General features: G+C 38.3%; 1 long non-coding RNA gene across 1 annotated transcript; it reads left to right on the top strand.

Moving 5' to 3' along the window:
- Positions 1-16,350: 16,350 nt before the first annotated feature.
- Positions 16,351-17,061, top strand: LOC148544874 (uncharacterized). The gene is made up of 2 exons (XR_015900202.1): positions 16,351-16,556; positions 16,699-17,061. It is a non-coding gene; the product is annotated as an uncharacterized LOC148544874 (long non-coding RNA).
- Positions 17,062-18,012: the final 951 nt, after the last annotated feature.

Genomic DNA, 18,012 nt, shown 5'->3' with positions numbered 1-18,012 from the left:
AATTGAACTTAACTCTCTAATCTACATTAAGTGACCAAGACATTGGCGGTTAATTTCGGTTAGAGGAGACTAAATTACTAAGACATTAGGGTCTAGTCAATTACAGTTTGCCATGAAATGAATCTTGCATGATTAAAATAGTTGGTAAGAAAATTTAATCCTGAAAAGTAAACATCTCCGAAACCGTAACTGTTTTCTCTCAAACATTTCACACTATTCTCATTGTTTGTGCTTTCTTATTCTTTTAATTACTATTTAATGCTTTGAATCCCACAACAATCACTTTTTGCTTGCCTAACTAAACCAATCATTCAACCATTGTTGCTCAGTCCATCAATCCTCATGGGATCAACCCTCACTCACCTAAGGTATTACATGGTACGACCCGGTGCACTTGCCAATTAGTTTGTGGATCTAGAAATTCCGCACCATTGAGCTTGCAGAGCTCTCTCCATACTTGGAACTAATTATCCACCTCAGAAGGGTTAGTCGTACCCTTAAAGTTAGGAGGATTCACCTTCAAGAAGGTAGCCAAATTCATTGGTCTTCTATTTCCCCCATTAGGCTCATTGCCTCCTCCACCATTTCCATTCCCAGCCTGCTCTCCTAATATCTCAGCAGTAGCCTACATGCCAGTGGCCATATTCTCCAAAGTAGTCATAAAGTCAACTGAATTATTTACTGGATCGGTTCCTTCATTACCTCTCCATCTTCAACCTCATCCTCGTCCACGAGTCGCCATTCGGGTCTTGTTTACACCAAACAATTAAAAATTGCTGGCCTTAGGTTGGTTATTTAACCACCTCTTAGCTTGATCTTTTACAGCAAATGGAAACAGTAATAGTCTGTAGACATCCTGATCTATTTCCTCATCATGTACTGTGTCATCAATTTGTAAAAATTGTGCCAGAAACTCTGTAGGTTCTTCCTGTGGAAGACCAGAATACTGGCAATTTTGCTGCACCATGATAATGAGTTGAGGATTCAACTCGAAGCTACTGACTCCAATGGAGGGTATGCAGAAACTACTCCCATATGAAGCAGTAGAGGGGTCAGCATATGACCCCAGAGTCCTCCTGGACTGTTCATTTCCACTTAGATCCATGATGGAGAAAGGGAGATGATGTAAAATAAAAAGTTTTATTTTTATTTATTTATTTATTTATTTATTTCGAAAATAAAATAAATTGAAATAAAATAAATAAAAATAGGTGAAGATTTTCGAAAAAAAAATGAGGGGAGAGAAAGTGGTAAGGAAGTTTTGAAAAAGATATGATTTGGAAAAGATTTTAAATTTTAAAAAATTCTGAATTTTTAAAATTAATTTTTGAAAATTTGTTTTAAAGTTAGAGAGAAAAGATATTTTTGAATTTAAAGAGGAGAGAGAAAAACAATAAAATAGCACAAGATTTAAAATTTTTAGATCTAATGCTCCTTGTTTTCAAAAATTTTGGAGGGAAAACACCAAGGAACACCAAACTTAAAATTTTAAGATTAAGACACAAGGAAAACTCAAGAACACTTTGAAGACTCACAAGAACACAAGAACATGAAGAAAGAACACCTAACTTAAAATTTTTAGAAAACCAAACTAAAATTTTCAAAAAATAAAGAAAAATCAACAAGAAAACACCAAACTTAGAGTTTGGCACAGGATTTATTCAAAGAAAAATTATTTTTTTGAAAAAGATTTTAAAAATAGGATAGCCAATTATCAAGAACATAAGCACCACGCTCTAACTAACTGAGCTATAAATTTAAAGTGTTTTAACAATGTATAAATAATAAGAGACTCTAAACCAAAAAGAAAATTTTTTTTTCTAATCTAAGCAACAAAATAAGCCATCAGTTGTCCAAACTCAAACAATCCCCGGCAACGGCGCCAAAAACTTGGTGCACAAAATTGTTACTCTCTTACAATTTCGCACACATGACCAGCAAGTGCACTGGGTCGTCCAAGTAATACCTTACGTGAGTAAGGGTCGAATCCCACGGAGATTGTTGGTTTGAAGCAATCTATGGTTATCTTGTAAATCTTAGTCAGAAAGTCAATTATGTTTGTCAGTTTAAATAGTGGAAAATAAAGGAGTGTGAATTAAATACTTGTTGTGCAGTATTGGAGAATATGTTGGAGTTTTGGAGATGCTTTGTCCTTTGAATCTCTGCTTTCTCCCGATCTTCTTCTTCACCCACGCACGTCCCTCCTATGGCAAGCTGTGTGTTGGAGGATCACCGTTGTCAATGGCTACCATCCTTCCTTTCAGTGAAAATGGTCCAGGTGCGCTGTCACCGCACGGCTAATCATCTGTAGGTTCTCGATCATACCGGAATAGGATTCGCTATCCTTTTGCGTCTGTCACTACGCCCAGCACTCGCTAGTTTGAAGCTCGTCATAGTCATCCAATCCCAGAATCCTACTAGGAATACCACAGACAAGGTTTAGACTTTCCGGATTCTCAAGGATGCTGCCAATGGAATCTAGCTTATACCACGGAGATTCTGATTAAGGAATCTAAGAGATATTCATTCAATCTGATGTAGAACGGAGGTGATTGTCAGACACACGTTCATGGATTGAGGAAGGTGATGAGTGTCACGGATCATCACCTTCTCCATAATTAGGCGCGAATGGATATCTTAGATAGGAACACGCATGTTTGAATGGAAAACAGAGATACTTGCATTAATTCATCGAGGCACAGCAGAGCTCCTCACCCCCAACAATGGAGTTTAGAGACTCATGCCGTCAAAAGGTACAAAATTTAGATCTAAAAATGTCATGAGATACAAAATAAATCTCTAAAAGTTGTTTAAATACTAAACTGGTAACCTAGGTTTACAGAAAATGAGTAGACTATGACAGATAGTGCAGAAATCTACTTCTGGGGCCCACTTGGTGTGTGCTGGGGCTGAGACTAAAGCTTCTCACGTGCCTGGGCTGTTTTGGGCATTCAACGCCAGGTTGTAACCTGTTTCTGGCGTTGAACTCCATTTTGTAACTTGTTTCTGGCGCTGGACGCCAGACAGCAGCATGGAACTGGCGTTAAACGCCGGTTTACGTCATCTATCCTTGAGTAAACTATGGACTATTATTTATTTCTGGAAAGCCCTGGATGTCTACTTTCTAACGCAATTGGAAGCACGCCATTTGGACTCCTGTAGCTCCAGAAATTCCATTTTGAGTGCAGAGAGGTCAGAATCCAACAGCATCAGCAGTCCTTTTTCAGCCTGAATCAGATTTTTGCTCAGCTCCCTCAATTTCGGCCAGAAAATACCTGAAATTACAGAAAAATACACAAACTCATAGTAAAGTCCAGAAATATGAATTTTGCCTAGAAACTAATGAGAATAAACTAAAAACTAACTAAAATATACTAAAACCTATATGAAATTAACCCCAAAAAGCGTATAAAATATCCGCTCATCACAACACCAAACTTGAACTGTTGCTTGTCCTCAAGCAACTAGACAAATAAAATAGAAGACTAATAAGTCAAGAAGCAATAATATCTCAGAGTTTTTGAGTGAAGCTCAGATTCTAATTAGATGAGCGGGACTAGTAGCTTTTTGCTTCCGAACAGTTTTGCCTTCTCACTTTATCCATTGAAGCTCAGAGTGATTGGCATCTATAGGAACTTAGAATTCAGATAGAGTTATTGATTCTCCTATTTCAGTATGATGATTCTTGAACACAACTACTTTATGAGTCTTGGCCGTGGCCCTAAGCACTTTGTTTTCCAGTATTACCACCGGATACATAAATGCCACAGACACATAATTGGGTGAACCCTTTTAGATTGTGACTCAGCTTTGCTAAAGTCCCCAATTAGAGGTGTCCAGGGTTCTTAAGCACACTCTTCTTTTTGCTTTGGACCTTGACTTTAACCGCTCAGTCTCAAGTTTTCACTTGACACCTTCACGCCACAAGCACATGGTTAGGGACAGCCTGGTTTAGCCGCTTAGGCCAGGATTTTGTTCCTTTAGGCCCTCCTATCCACTGATGCTCAAAGCCTTGGGATCCTTTTCATTTACCCTTGCCTTTTGGTTTTAAGAGCTTTTGGCTTTTTCTGCTTGCTTTTCTTTTTCTTTCTATTAATTTATTTTTTTTTTCTGCAAGCTTTGTTCTTTGCTGCTTTTTCTTGCTTAAAGAATCATTTTTATGATTTTTCAGATTATCAATAACATGTCTCTTGTTCATCATTCTTTCAAGAGCCAACATATTTAACAGTCTTAAACAACAAATTCAAAAGATATATGCACTGTTCAAGCATTCATTCAGAAGACAGAAAGCATTGCCACCACATGTTACTAATTAGAATTTTTCTTATTAAAACTCAAATTTTATTGCCTCTTATTCAAAAGATCTGCTATTTTATTCATGTTTGCTGATGATGAGAAAAATAGACTATAACTTAATTGGAGATAAAATCAAAATAGACACTAATTACTACTATATGACTCCTAAGGTAAACTCCTATAACGACAACTATCACAGAGTTAAAGAAGAAATTGGAATTTAACAACCTTTGTTCTGGGAAGTGGATGTTCCTCGGATCTGTGGGGTGCTTGGTCCTTTAAGAGATAACTTCTGGCGCTTTAATTCCCTCAAGTCACGCCCTTGCTCTTCTTGTTCTTTAATCAAATAGCAAAGAATTTGACTTTGTTCCTTCTGTTCCTTTATTATTTGTTCCATAGCTTCTTGCATCTTGGTAACTGATCTTTCAAGATACTCCCAATATTCAGATTGAGGGATTTCTGGGAGAAATTCTTGTGTTTTCTTCTTGATGAGGTCATCATGTGCTTGTTGTTTTTCCATTGATACTTTGGTGATTGGTTTCTCAGTTGAGATATACTCAGTTATTCCCATCCTTACTCGAGCGTCCTTACAGAGCAGAGAAATTAAGCTTGGGTAAGCCAACCTGGCCTCTTTAGAATTTTTGTTAGCAATTTTGTAGAATTCAGTTGAAATCAGTTGATGAACTTCCACTTCTTTTCCCATCATGATGCAATGGATCATCACTGCTCTTTTAACAGTGACTTCAGAATGGTTGCTAGTGGGCAGCAGAGAATGCCCAATGAAGTCCAGCCAGCCTCTGGCCACTGGTTTGAGATCTTCTCTTTTGAGTTGATTAGGAACACCCTTCGTGCTGGTGGTCCACCTGGCTCCAGGGATGCATATGTCTTCTAGAATCTTATCCAGGCTCTTGTTTGTTCTCATCATTCTCCTATTGAAGAAGTTTGGATCATCTTTTAGCTGAGGTAGCTTTAAGATCTCTCTGATCTTGTCAGGGTGGGTATGAATAATCTTTCCTCTGACCACGGTTCGATAGTCATAGATATCAGATCCAGATAGTCTTTGTCTGTCTGTATGCCACATATTAGCATAGAACTCCTAGACCATATTCCTTCCCACTTTCTTTTCAGGATTAGCCAGGACCTCCCAGTTCCTGATTCGAATTTGCTCCTGGATCTCTGGATATTCGTCTTCTTTCAGATCGAATCTAACTTCCGGGATCACTGATCTTAGACCCATTTTTTTATAATAATGGTCTGAATGTTCTTTAGATAAGAACTTCCCTTGATTCCAAAGTGGTTTTGGAATGCTCTCTTTCTTGCCTTTTGAAGTGGATTATTTTCCCTTAGGAGCCATGCTCTTAGTGATCACGGATAAACACACCAAACTTAGAGGTTTGCTTGTCCGCAAGCAAAAGAAAAGAAAGGAGAGGGATAGAAGGAGAGCTAGGTGCAATTGTTGATGGAGGAGGGTGGAGGCCGAACCCTTATATAAAGGGAGGGGGGTGGGTTCGAAAATTTTGAAAAGATATGATAAAAAGATTGATTTGGAAAAGATAAGATAGAAGATATGATAAGAGAGGATATAGTTTAAAATTGAAAAGATATGAAAAATTTTTGAAAAAGATAAATCTAGATTTTGAAAAAGATAATGTGGAGATTTGAAAAAGATATTAGTTTAAAAAATAGATTTGTTTTGAAAATTTGAAAAAGAGTTGGATTGAATTTGAAAAAGAGGGTTTGTGCTTATGGATTAAGATACATTTGATATTTTTAAGGTAGGATTTTTAGAAATTAAGGATTTTAGAAATCAGGGTTCTTAACATGTTTATGCAAGAAATCATGAATTGAAGCATGAAAATTAAGATTAAAATGAAAAATATGAAGAAAAAATGAATTTACCTCCTCCCCACCATCCTGGCGTTTGAACGCCCAAATGCTGCCTCTCCTGGGCGTTCAATGCCCAGCTGCTGCTTCTTTCTGGCGTTGAACGCCAAGAAGTCCTTTGTTACTGGGCATTTTTCTGAACGCCCAGAATGCTGTAAATCTGGCGTTAAACGCCCAGAAAGAGCTTCTTTCTGGTGTTTAACGCCCAGATGACTATCCTCACTGGCGTTCAATGCCCAGTGGATGCTTCTGTTGGGCGTTGAACGCCCAAAACAGACTTTTACTGGCGTTTTCTTGCCAGTGAGCTCTTTTTCTCTGTTTTGTGTGCAGAATTCTTCTGTAACCCTGTGAACTTATGCAATTGATTCTTTACCTTGTTATCAATGAACTTTATATAAACAAATAAAAATAAAAATAGGGCAAAATGCTTAGAGGATTGATGCCCCATGGCTGGGTTGCCTCCCAGCAAGCGCTTCTTTATTGTCTTTAGCTGGACCTTGCTGAGCTTTTAGTCTAGCTTCAGCCTTGAGCACTCTTGCTCAACATTGCCTTCAAGATAGTGCTTGATTCTCTGTCCATTGACAATGAACTTCTTATCAGAATCAATATCTTGAAGTTCCACATAACCATATGGTGATACACTTGTAATCACATATGGTCCCCTCCACCGGGACTTCAGTTTCCCGGGGAATAGCCTGAGCCTAGAGTTGAACAACAGAACCTTTTGTCCTGGTTCAAAGATTCTAGATGACAGCTTTCTGTCATGCCACTTTTTTTTATTTTTCTTTATAAAGCTTGGCATTTTCGAAAGCAGTGAATCTGAATTCCTCTAGCTCATTTAGTTGGAGCAATCTTTTTTCTCCAGCTAATTTAGCATCAAAGTTCAGGAATCTGGTTGCCCAGTAGGCTTTATGTTCCAGTTCCACGGGCAGGTGACATGCCTTACCATAGACCAGTTGGTATGGAGAGGTCCCTATAAAAGTCTTGAATGCTGTTCTGTATGCCCACAGAGCATCATCCAAGCTTCTTGCCCAATCCTTTCTACGGGTATTTACAGTCCGTTCTAGGATTCTTTTTAGCTCTCTGTTAGAGACTTCAGCTTGTCCATTAGTCTGTGGATGATATGGAGTCGCCACCTTATGGCGAATCCCATACCGGACGATGGCAGAGTAAAGCTGTTTGTTGCAGAAGTGAGTGCCCCCATCACTGATTAGTACTCTAGGGACCCCAAACCTGCTGAAGATATTTTTCTGGAGGAACTTCAGCACTATTTTAGTATCATTGGTGGGTGTGGCAATGGCCTCAACCCATTTTGATACATAGTCAACTGCCACCAGAATATAAGTGTTTGAGAATGATGGTGGGAAAGATCCCATGAAGTCAATTCCCCATACGTCAAACAACTCAATCTCCAAGATTCCTTGTTGAGGCATGGCGTAACCATGAGGCAGATTACCAGCTCTTTGGCAACTATCACAGTTACGTACAAACTCTCGGGAATCTTTATAGAGTGTGGGCCAATAGAAGCCACATTGGAGGACCTTGGTGGCTGTTCGCTCACCTCCGAAATGGCCTCCATATTGAGATCCATGGCAATGCCATAGGATCCTTTGTGCTTCTTCTCTAGGAACACACCTACGGATTATTCCGTCTGCACATCTTTTAAAGAGATAGGGTTCATCCCACAAGTAGTACTTTGCATCAGTGATTAATTTTTTCTTTTGTTGCCTATTGTACTCTTTGGGTATGAACCTTGCAGCTTTATAGTTTGCAATATCGGCAAACCATGGTGTTTCCTGAATGGCAAATAAATGCTCATCCGGAAAAGTCTCAAAGATCTCAAGAAAGGGGAGGGACGTCCCTTCTACTGGCTCTATCCGGGACAGATGATCAGCCACTTGGTTCTCTGTCCCTTTTCTGTCTCTTATTTCTATATCAAACTCTTGCAGAAGCAACACCCATCTGATGAGCCTGGGTTTTGAATCCTGCTTTGTGAGTAAATATTTAAGAGCAGCATGGTCAGTATACACAATCACTTTTGATCCTACTAAGTATGATCTGAACTTGTCAATGGCATAAACCACTGCAAGTAATTCTTTTTCTGTGGTTGTGTAATTTTTCTGGGCATCATTTAAAACGCGACTAGCATAATAAATGACGTGCAGAAGCTTGTCATGCCTCTGTCCCAATACTGCACCAATGGCATGATCACTGGCATCACACATTAGCTCAAATGGTAATGTCCAGTCTGGTGCAGAAATGACTGGTGCTGTGACCAGCTTAGCTTTCAGCGTTTCAAACGCCTGCAGACACTCTGTGTCAAACACAAATGGCGTGTCAGCAGCTAGCAGATTGCTTAGAGGTTTTGCGATTTTTGAAAAATCCTTTATAAACCCCCTGTAGAATCCTGCATGCCCCAGAAAGCTTCTGATTGCCTTAATGTTGGCAGGTGGTGGTAATTTTTCAATTACCTCTATTTTTGCTTGATCCACCTCTATCCCCTTGTTTGAGATTTTATGCCCAAGGACAATCCCTTCAGTCACCATGAAGTGACATTTCTCCCAGTTTAAAACTAGGTTGGTCTCTTGGCATCTCTTCAAAACAAGTTTCAGGTGATCAAGACAGGAGCTGAATGAGTCTCCGTATACTGAGAAGTCATCCATGAAGACTTCCAGAAATTTTTCCACCATATCAGAGAAAATAGAGAGCATGCATCTCTGGAAGGTTGCAGGCGCATTACACAGCCCAAATGGCATCCTTCTATAAGCAAACACTCCAGATGGACATGTGAATGATGTTTTCTCTTGATCCTGGGGATCTACTGCAATCTGGTTATAGCCTGAGTAGCCATCCAGAAAGCAGTAATAATCATGACCTGCCAGTCTTTCTAGCATCTGGTCTATGAATGGTAAAGGAAAATGATCCTTTCTGGTGACTGTATTGAGCCTTTTGTAGTCAATACACATGCGCCACCCTGTAACTGTTCTTGTAGGAACCAGTTCATTTTTTTCATTATGAATCATTGTCATGCCTCCCTTTTTTGGGACGACTTGGACAGGGCTCACCCAGGGGCTATCAGAAATAGGATAAATAATCCCAGCCTCTAGTAATTTGGTGACCTCTTTCTGCACCACTTCCTTCATGGCTGGATTTAGCCGCCTCTGTGGTTGAACCACTGGTTTAGCATTATCCTCCAATAAGATTTTGTGCATGCATCTAGCTGGGCTTATGCCCTTAAGGTCACCTATGGACCACCCAAGAGCTGTCTTATCACTAGAAAAGTATCACCTTCTCCCAGAAATACATATTTCAGGGATGGTGGTAATGGTTTGAGCTCGGGTTTAGGAGGTTTTTCCTCTTCCAGAGAAAATTTCAGAGGCTCTTTAATCTCCTCTGAATCCTCCAAATCAGGCTGAACATCTTTAAAGATGTCTTCCAACTCTGATTTGAGACTCTCAGCCATGTTGATCTCTTCTACCAAAGAGTCAATAAGATCAACTTTCATGTAGTCTTTTGATGTGTCTGGATGCTGCATGGCTTTGACAGCATTCAACTTAAACTCATCATCATTGACTCTCAGGGTTATTTCCCCTTGTTGGACATCAATGAGGGTTCGTCCAGTTGCTAGGAAGGGTCTTCCTAGAATGAGAGTAGCACTCTTGTGCTCCTCCATTTCCAGCACTACAAAGTCAGTAGGAAAGGCGAATGGCCCAACTCTAACAATCATGTCTTCAATCACGCCTGATGGGTATTTAATGGAGCCATCAGCAAGTTGGAGACATATCCGGGTTGGTTTAACTTCTTCAGTTAAGCCAAGCTTTCTGATAGTGGATGCAGGTATTAGGTTGATGCTTGCCCCAAGATCGCACAAAGCTATCTTAGTGCAATTACCTTCTAATATGCATGGTATCAGAAAACTCCCAGGGTCTTTAAGCTTTTCAGGAAAGCTTTTTAGAATGACTGCACTGCATTCTTCAGTGAGGAGAACTCTTTCTGTTTCTCTCCAATCCTTTTTATGACTCAAGATCTCTTTCATGAACTTGGCATAAGAAGGTATTTGCTCAAGTGCCTCTGCAAATGGAATCTTTATTTCAAGAGTCCTGAGATAATCTGCAAAGCGAGCAAATTGCTTATCCTGCTCCTCATTCCAGAGTTTTTGAGGATAAGGTATCTTGGCTTTATATTCCTCAACCTTAGTTGCTGTAGGTTTATTTCCTATAGAAGTGGTTGAAGAAGCCTTTTTAGAGGGGTTGTCATCAGCACTTGTGTGTGTCTGATCCCTCACTGGCAATTGAGTGCCAGAGTTAGAAGCTGGAGTGACGTGAGACGCCAACTCCTTGTCTGTTCCTGGCGTCTGAACGCCAGAACTGTGCCCATTTTGGGCGTTCAGCGCCAGATTCTTGCTTGTTTCTGGCGTTGAACGCCAGTCCTTGCTTGTTACTGGCGTTGAACGCCAGTCTTGGGCATGGTCTGGGCGTTCAGCGCCAGCCTTCCACCAGATTGCTGGCGTTTTAATGCCAGAATTACTTTTCCCTGGGCTCTTACTGTCCTTAGGTGAATTTTAGGTGGTTTGCTCATTCCTTAGCTCTTTGCTGCCTTGAGGTGGGGTATTTAATGTTTTCCCGCTTCTTAATTGAACTGCTTGGCATTCTTCTGTTATTTGTCTTGACAGCTGCTGCTTTGTTTGCTTCAATTGTTCTTCCATATTTATATTAGCCATCCTTGTCTCTTGTAGTTTATCCTTGAATTCGACAAACTGCTTTGTTAGAAAGTCCAATTGCTGATTGAATTCAGCAGCTTGTTTTACAGGGCTGAGTTCAGTAGTTACTGTTTTAACCTCTTCTTTTATGGAAGGGTCACTGCTTATGTACAGATGCTGATTCCTGGCAACTGTATCAATGAGCTCTTGAGCCTCTTCAATTGTCTTTCTCATGTGGATAGATCCACCAGTTGAGTAATCTAGAGACATCTGAGCTCCTTCTGCAAGCCCATAATAGAAGATGTCTAACTGAACCCACTCTGAAAACATTTTAGAGGGGTATTTTCGTAGCATCTCTCTGTATCTCTCCCATGCATCATAAAGAGATTCATTATCTCCTTGTTTAAAGCCTTGGATGTCCAGCCTTAGCTGTGTCATCCGTTTTGGGGGAAAGTATTGATTCAGGAATTTTTCTGTCAGCTGTTTCCATGTCCTTATGCTGGCCTTAGGTTGGTTATTTAACCACCTCTTAGCTTGATCTTTTACAGCAAATGAAAACAGTAATAGTCTGTAGACATCCTGATCTATTTCCTTATCATGTACTGTGTCAGCAATTTGTAAAAATTGTGCCAGAAACTCTGTAGGTTCTTCCTGTGGAAGACCGGAATACTGGCAATTTTGCTGCACCATGATAATGAGCTGAGGATTCAACTCGAAGCTACTGACTCCAATGGAGGGTATGCAGATACTACTCCCATATGAAGCAGTAGAGGGGTTAGCATATGACCCCAGAGTCCTCCTGGACTGTTCATTTCCACTTAGATCCATGATGGAGAAAGGGAGATGATGTAAAATAAAAAGTTTTATTTTTATTTATTTATTTATTTATTTATTTCGAAAATAAAATAAATTGAAATAAAATAAATAAAAATAGGTGAAGATTTTCGAAAAAAAATGAGGGGAGAGAAAGTGGTAAGGAAGTTTTGAAAAAGATATGATTTGGAAAAGATTTTAAATTTAAAAAAAATTCTGAATTTTTAAAATTAATTTTGAAAATTTGTTTTAAAGTTAGAGAGAAAAGATATTTTTGAATTTAAAGAGGAGAGAGAAAAACAATAAAATAGCACAAGATTTAAAATTTTTAGATCTAATGCTCCTTGTTTTCGAAAATTTTGGAGGGAAAACACCAAGGAACACCAAACTTAAAATTTTAAGATCAAGACACAAGGAAAACTCAAGAACACTTTGAAGACTCACAAGAACACAAGAACATGAAGAAAGAACACCTAACTTAAAATTTTTAGAAAACCAAACTAAAATTTTCGAAAAATAAAGAAAAATCAACAAGAAAACACCAAACTTAGAGTTTGGCACAGGATTTATTCAAAGAAAAATTATTTTTTTGAAAAAGAATTTAAAAATAGGATAGCCAATTACCAAGAACATAAGCACCACGCTCTAACTAATTGAGCTATAAATTTAAAGTGTTTTAACAATGTATAAATAATAAGAGACTCTAAACCAAAAAGAAAATTTTTTTTTCTAATCTAAGCAACAAAATAAGCCGTCAGTTGTCCAAACTCAAACAATCCCCGGCAACGGCGCCAAAAACTTGGTGCACAAAATTGTTACTCTCTTACAATTTCGCACACATGACCAGCAAGTGCACTGGGTCGTCCAAGTAATACCTTACGTGAGTAAGGGTCGAATCCCACGGAGATTGTTGGTTTGAAGCAATCTATGGTTATCTTGTAAATCTTAGTCAGAAAGTCAATTATGTTTGTCAGTTTAAATAGTGGAAAATAAAGGAGTGCGAATTAAATACTTGTTGTGCAGTATTGGAGAATATGTTGGAGTTTTGGAGATGCTTTGTCCTTTGAATCTCTGCTTTCTCCCGATCTTCTTCTTCACGCACGCACGTCCCTCCTATGGCAAGTTGTGTGTTGGAGGATCACCGTTGTCAATGGCTACCATCCTTCCTTTCAGTGAAAATGGTCCAGGTGCGCTGTCACCGCACGGCTAATCATCTGTAGGTTCTCGATCATACCAGAATAGGATTCGCTATCCTTTTGCGTCTGTCACTATGCCCAGCACTCGCGAGTTTGAAGCTCGTCACAGTCATCCAATCCCAGAATCCTACTAGGAATACCACAGACAAGGTTTAGACTTTCCGGATTCTCAAGGATGCTGCCAATGGAATCTAGCTTATACCACGGAGATTCTGATTAAGGAATCTAAGAGATATTCATTCAATCTGATGTAGAACGGAGGTGATTGTCAGACACACGTTCATGGATTGAGGAAGGTGATGAGTGTCACGGATCATCACCTTCTCCATAATTAGGCGCGAATGGATATCTTAGATAGGAACACGCATGTTTGAATGGAAAACAGAGATACTTGCATTAATTCATCGAGGCACAGCAGAACTCCTCACCCCCAACAATGGAGTTTAGAGACTCATGCCATCAAAAGGTACAAAATTTAGATCTAAAAATGTCATGAGATACAAAATAAATCTCTAAAAGTTGTTTAAATACTAAACTGGTAACCTAGGTTTACAGAAAATGAGTAGACTATGACAGATAGTGCAGAAATCTACTTCTGGGGCCCACTTGGTGTGTGCTGGGGCTGAGACTAAAGCTTCTCACGTGCCTGGGCTGTTTTGGGCGTTCAACGCCAGGTTGTAACCTGTTTCTGGCGTTGAACTCCACTTTGTAACTTGTTTCTGGCGCTGGACGCCAGACAGCAGCATGGAACTGGCGTTGAACACCAGTTTACGTCATCTATCCTTGAGCAAAGTATGAACTATTATATATTGCTGGAAAGCCCTGGATGTCTACTTTCCAACGCAATTAGAGGCGCGCCATTTGGACTTTTGTAGCTCCAGAAATTCCATTTTGAGTGCAGAGATGTCAGAATCCAACAGCATCAGCAATCCTTTTTCAGCCTGAATCAGATTTTTGCTCAGCTCCCTCAATTTCGGCCAGAAAATACCTGAAATTACAGAAAAACACACAAACTCATAGTAAAGTCCAGAAATATGAATTTTGCCTAGAAACTAATGAGAATAAACTAAAAACTAACTAAAATATACTAAAATTTATATGAAATTAACCCCAAAAAGCGTATAAAATATCCGCTCATCATGCACCATAGCTTGAAACATCACCTTCCAATAATAGTACATCCAAAGACTGCAAAAATATAACCTAACCTGTCAACAACCTCTTTTTAACTAGATCACCTGCATAATTAGAATCAACATGGTCAACAACTTCATGGTTCTCCTTACCATCAAACACCAAACATACATTAGTGGAACCTCTCAAGTACCCCATAATCCATTTCACAACTTTCCAGTATACCTTTCCAGAGTTTCTCATAAATCTACTAACTACACTTATTGCTTGTGAAATATCCAGCCTAGTGCATACCATGGTATACATGAGACTACCAACAGCACTAGAGAATGCTATATGAGGTATAAACTCCACCTCCTTAATTTTTGAACATTTTTTTGAGGATGGCTTAAATGTGCAACTAACAAGTCTGAACTAGTTTAGCTTGATCCATATTGAGGCATCATAGTACTTTTGTAATGTAACTCTGTTGTATTAAACACAACCTACCTCAATGCCTCTCCATATGAATCTCTATTTTCAGAATTTTCTTTGTTGCATCCAAGTCCTTCATCTCAAAATTCCTTTCCCAACTAAGCTTTCAATACACTAATTTTAGATTTATTATTAGCTGCAATTAGTATATCATCAGCATACAACAATAGATAAATCTACAAACCATCTAGAAGTTCCTTATAGTAGATGTAGTTATCAAATTGTTTTCTGTTATAACTAAAACTAATCATAAAAGATCAAACCTCTTATTCTATTGTCTTAGGGATTGCTTCAAGCTATAAAATGACTTATTCAACAAGCAAACATGATGATCCTCCTCATGTTCTAAAAATCCTTCTGGTTGACTCATATAGTTTGTTTCCCCTAGCTTACCATGTAGGAAATTCATTTTTATATCAAATTGTTCAAACTCTAAGTAAAACATACTTATAGTAGTTAATAGAACTCGAATAGAGCTATGCTTCACAATGTGAGGGAATAATTCATTGAAGCTAATACCTTCCTTCTAAGTATAACCTTTTGCTACCAGTCTTTCCTTTAACAGAGATGATCTAATGCGAGGAATTCTTTTCTTTCTTTTGAAGATCCATTTGCATCCAATCACTCTTTTCCCTTGGAAGTTCCACCAGCTTCCACATTTAATTTTTATGAAAAGATTGAATCTCCTCATTCATTACATCTAGCCACTACTTTGACTCCTTGCTACTAATTATTTCATGATAGTAGGATGGTTCATCTTCTACCACATCATCAGTCATAGCAAGTGCAAGGGTTATAGGATCTACCTCCGTTGGATCAAACGAACAAGAAGCATAATCCATATATCTTTAGGTTTCTGGATTTATCTCTTTTTTCGGTTACAATATTGTATGGTGATTTTATTTGATTTCTCCACCCATATTTATGCCATCTAATTCATCTTGTTGTTCTACTTCAGGTAAAGTAATACCTGAAGTACTAGGTTGATTTTCTTTTTCTTGTTTTATCTTTTCGTCGTCAATCTTTAGCTCTACCTGCTTCTGGACACCATGATTTGTATTTGTGTGATCTAATTTAAACTCCTATTTTTAATTATCGTTGTAGCCTCATCAAAAGGGATATTTCTGCTGACAACTATCTTAGAAAAACTCGCTTTCTTTATATACCATAATCTGTAGCCTTTTACCTCTCCGCATATCCTAAAAATATCCATCTTCTTATCTCACCATAAGTTTACCATCACTCACATAGGCATACACAGGGCAACTAAATATTTTTAAATCAGAATAATTTATGGGTCGACCGAACCATATCTCTTGTGGAATTTTCGTATCAATTGTAGTTGATGGAGATCGATTTACCAGGTATACAACTATATTTACCACCTTAACCCAAAATGACTTGGGAAGACCTACATTAGTTTGGACACATCATGAAGGCTCCATAGGTGTTCTATTCATTTATTCTGCAACTTCATCCGGCTATGGTGTTTCTAGTACAGTATGGTGCCTCACTATACTAGTATTTCTAAAAAACCATAAAAATTATTGACTATAAAACTCTCGTCCATTGTCAATTCTCAGTCTCTTGATTGACCGCCAGTTTGCTTCTCGACCATGGCCTTCTATTACATGAATTTTTTGAACACTTCTTTTTTTTCTTCAGGAAATAAACCCATATATTTCTAGAATAGTCATCAATCAATGTAAGAAATAAAGAGCACCACCCAACGCGTGGACATCTATCCGCTTGCTATTATGTTTACCAGCATTGAACTTTACTCATTTTTATTTTCCAAAGATACAGTTTTCACAGAAACCAATATTCCTTTTTCACTCATGTGACCAAGCCTCATATGCCACAGTCGTATAGCATTATTATCACCTTTTTTCGAGGATAAGACAACAGCATTTTTGCTAATAGTGCTCTTCTGCAATAAATAGATCCCACCATGACGCCTTCCTTTCATTACCACCATTAAGCCTTTTAGTAATTTCAAGAAATCACATTCACTAATGAATCTGTAACCCCTTTTTCATAAGAGCACTCAATGAAATCAGGTTTTTACCCAGTTCTAGTATGTGCCATGAATACATCAATATACTAGTGTCATCATTTAATTCAATATGCACTTCTCCTTCACCTACAACTGTAATTAGTCTATTATCTCCCTGTCTGACCTTTTCTTTCCTATTTTTGTAGGAAATGGAAAGATCTTTGCTAGGTGTCATGTGGAAGGATACGCTAGAATCCATGATCCTTTTGTCTCTGTAGTTATCAATAAATATGGTTAGAGTAGAACCAGATTATGTTGGCATAGTTTTCTGATTTCTCTGTCCTTTTGTAGGTAATTTCTTCTAATGTGTCCCAGCTGCTAGCAATGAAAGCACTTGACAGACTTGTGCTTCCTAGATTTCGACCTTCTCTTGTTTGAGCTTGTGGATCCTCTATCATTACTACGTCCTCTTGTCACAAACAATCAATCTGCTGCTTATTCAACAATGGATCCAGATACTAATTTCTAGTGTTCGTTTGTCATCAATGCATCTTTGATATTTTGCACTATGATTTCGGATCTAGCATATACCATGGTATCATATAAATTATCGTACGAGGAAGGTAGTGACGTTAACAACATTATAGCTTGATCAACATCTTCTACTGTTATTCTGACTGTTCCATCAGAAAACGTTGTTGAAAATTTACCTTCACCTTGTAATGCATCTACTATCCCATAATGGTCTAGTAGAGACGCCACCTTCGGCTTCCATATAAGCTGAAATCATTTGAACCATCAAATTTATCCACTTTAAATTTTGGTACCAACATCTTGGATCTGAAACCAAGAATAACTCTCCGTTAATAAAGAATAACTCTTTTCTGATGTGGAAGATTAGATAGTGTTGCAACCACAAAGCATACTCAAATTTAACTTTATCCTGAAACCAAGTGACTCTGATATCACTTGTTAGGGATAATCAGAGTTAGGTACACTCCTAGCGTATTAAACACTACGAGCATGAGTGGAAGCGCACCAAAATTGACATAGAGTATCTCTAGTAATTACAGCAAACAAAACTGTGGATGCTGTAAAATCGTACAAGTGAACAATAACTGTACAAGTGAATAATAACTGTATAGGTGATCAGTATCCGTACAAGTGAATAGTACCGCACAATGAACAGTAAAATATGTACTATTTCAGAATCAGAATAACACCCTCAATCTAATGTGAAAATTTCCAAAATTGTCGTCACGGAAAAAACTACAAGCCAAACTCTGAAAATATCCCCTATATTTAATCGTAATTATAATATAGTGTGATCACAGTGGACATTCTTCTACTATAATTTGTAGTAACTAATGAGCACTAAAGAGTACCTAAAATCTAGTGTATCTTTCTCACAACATTCCGATTTTATATCACATTCTCAACAATATTACACTCACTAGAAAGTAGCTCACTAAATGTAACAAGCAAAAGAAGCTAATGTTGTTTTGTTTTGCTTTGCTACT

Source organism: Arachis ipaensis, chromosome B9 (genome assembly GCF_059453495.1).
Source record: "Arachis ipaensis isolate K30076 ecotype BB chromosome B9, ASM5945349v1, whole genome shotgun sequence".
NCBI classification, from domain to species: Eukaryota; Viridiplantae; Streptophyta; class Magnoliopsida; order Fabales; family Fabaceae; genus Arachis; species Arachis ipaensis.
Note: the sequence above shows the minus strand (reverse complement) of the source record. Positions and strands in the feature narration are given on the sequence as shown.